General features: G+C 46.2%; 1 pseudogene; it reads left to right on the top strand.

Annotated features, from left to right (window-relative positions):
• The first annotated feature begins 909 nt into the window (after positions 1-909).
• LOC146831486 (caprin-1 pseudogene) lies at positions 910-2,704 on the top strand (annotated as a pseudogene).
• The last annotated feature ends 321 nt before the right edge of the window (positions 2,705-3,025 follow it).

Raw genomic sequence — 3,025 nt, forward strand, 5'->3', positions numbered from 1 at the left:
AAAAAATATTTCCACTCACAAAAATATTCCCATAGTAAATCACACTGGGCCCGATTACGATGTTGAGTGGAAAGGCTCCGACCTGCTGTCAGAGGCTTTCTGCCAGACACCGTATGTTTCAGTCCAACCACCGTATTAGTATGATGGCAGTCGGAGTGAAAGCTGTGGAGGGATTCAGATGCGACACAAGGAGCCCTTGGGTGTGTCGGAAGCCACCATAATCCCCTAATGACGGCAGAGGCAGGCTCTGAGGTATTTATTTATGCTGGCACTTTCTGACAGCCTTTTTATGTCGGCTTTTCTGGCATGGAAAGGCTGTTGGAAAGTGTCTTTGGGGGGCCCTAGCAGGGCCCCCTATCCCTCTGGCCCTTTGCTATTGTGCCTGCCTCCTAAACATCTCTGCACCATGTTGCAGTCACCGTGAAGTGCCTGCCAAACGGTGCAGGGATGTAAAAAAAAAATACATTTTACAATGGCAGCTTGTCCTGCGGGCCTTTTCCACCCGCTGCACAAGCTGCCATTATAAAATGTATGTTTCTGACCGCCCAAAGGACGGTCACATCCGAGTACTGGGGTTGGAACCGCCGACCTAAGGTCGGGCAGTTCCAGACTGCTACAGTGTTGGGCAGACGTAAGTCCATCCAATATCGTAATAAGCCCCACAGTATCCTTAATTCCTTAATTAGCGTGTGACATAAGTACTATAATCTACCTAGAAAACAATAACTTAAAAATTCACTACATGAAATCCCTCCAGTTCCTGTGGGTTGCTCTCATTTTCTAGGTGCAGCAGCAGCGGGGCCGGGCGGCTGCATCTCACCCAATTAGTTAACCCCTTCCCCCCACTAACAAAGACACCATTAGACCAAGCCCCCCTTCCCCCTGGATCCACACCCTACTTGCACCAAGATGACATCTGTCACAGGCAGCACAAAGGCAGCTGTGCAAGGGGCTGGTGAGGCTGCAGCGTGCTCTTCCTCTCTGGCTCAGCAGCCTGTGCTGGGGCAGCTGCCCTGTGGCACGGTCAGCATCCAGACAGCGGCCATGAAGCAGATTCTGGGAGTCATAGACAAGAAGCTATGCAACCTTGAGAAGAAAAAGGGCCAGCTTGATGATTTGAAGACAGAAAGAACAAAGGAAAACGTCTAAACCAAGACCAGCTGAAAGCCCTGTCGAAGCACCAAGAACTGGTGAGCAACATGGAATTTGCTTGTGAACTACATCCCAACTTTATGTCACAGTGCCAAAATATACAGAAATCTATTAAGAAAGCAGCAGGCAGAGAACAGCTTATGAGGGAAGAACTGAAACAAAAGCGCTTAACAACTGTACTGGTAGTGCAGTTTATTTTGGATAAGTTGGGGGACCCAGAAGTACGTACAGACTTGAAGCAAGGCTTAAGTGGAGTGGCTGTTTTGACCGAAGAGGAATTGTCTTTGCTGGATGATTCCTATAAGCTAGTTGCGCCAGAAAGATATCCACATCGAAGGATAAAGAACAGTGTGACCAAGCGACTCTTCATCTGTGGGACCTTCTGGAAGCTAAGAAGAAGCCAGTTTGTGGAACTACTTACAAAGAAACTACTTACAAAGAAACAATTGAGAGAGGTTCCCAGAGTGGTTACATGGACATTTCAAATACCAGTCACCAAAATGGTTTGTGTGAGGAAGAAGAGGCAACCCCTGTTTCTGAGGAAGAACCACAAGAAGAAGAAGCAGCAGCGGAGCCGGAACTTGAGACAGTGGAAGAATACACAGAACAAAGTGAAGTAGAGTCTGCAGAGTTTGTAAATAGACAATTCATGACTGAAACAAAGTTCAGCAGAAGTAGTGAAAAGGAGCAGCTGGATGAGTGGATGCTGAAAACTTTTGAGGTTATTAAATCGCTTCAGTAACAGCCACAAGCTACTTCTTCTTTGATTCCGGAAACTCTCACACTATGTCCGGTGGTCCAGCCCGATCCAGAAGTAAGAAATCGAGTACAAGACATTATGGCACAAATGATGGATCCTTATAACTTTATGCAGGATTTTGTGTTGGAGTTTGAGAATCAGAACATTGACGCAGCTGGAGAATAAACAGGCATCGCTATCTTTAAGTCCAGACCACACCTTCAGCTCTTCCAGCTGCAACTCAGTCACAGGTGTTCCAGGCTGGTTTAAGCAAACTACTGTATAGCAGTGATATAAATGTGACTGCAGCCCCATTCCAGTCCATGCAAACAGTATTCAATATGAATGTGCCTGCTCCTTCTGCGATTGAGCCTGAAAACCTAAAACCACAAGCACTGTACCAAGCCAATTACACCCAGACATTCTTCCCACCAACCTCTCCAAGTAGAGCAGTCCGACCTTCAACAAGAACAGTTCCAAATGTTAGTTGGTGCATACCATTCTTCACCAGACCAGTCCCATCAGTTAACAGGTAACCACCAGCAACAGAACGCTGGTTTCCCACACAACAATCAGCCTTACTATAATAGCCGAGGAGTCTCTTGTGGTGGTGTGTGCAATCCGCATGGTATATTCAGTGGCTACAGGAGACCATCCAATGGCTTCAGAGGTGGATATGATTATCATCCTACATTTTCAAGCAATCCAAACAGTGGTTACACCCAGCCCAAATTTAACGCTCCCCGTGACTACTCCAACAGCTATCAATGGGGCGTGCTGGTCCACCAAGACCCAACCGAGGGATGCTTCTGATGAGTGCTCAACAAGAGAACTAAAGGACCTCATGGCAGTACATGAAAAGGACAAATTGGCCAATGTCTAGCACAGCAAATTTACCCGAAGGATCCTTTGTTCTCCCCATCAGACAGTTTATTATAAAGACTGTTGTCATTGCCCTGATTAAGAGTACTTTTGTGAACTTCTTTCTGAAATGGAAGGATATGTTATTTTATTCTGTATGTTTAAATCGTCAACATTGATTCTGAGCCACGAGCTGGGTATTGTTCCTTCTGCTTATCCCGGGGTAAAGCAATATTTCTGGATAACGTGAACCTCAACAATTTATGTGGCAGG

Source organism: Triturus cristatus, chromosome 5_1 (assembly GCF_964204655.1).
Source record: "Triturus cristatus chromosome 5_1, aTriCri1.1, whole genome shotgun sequence".
Taxonomy (NCBI): Eukaryota; Metazoa; Chordata; class Amphibia; order Caudata; family Salamandridae; genus Triturus; species Triturus cristatus.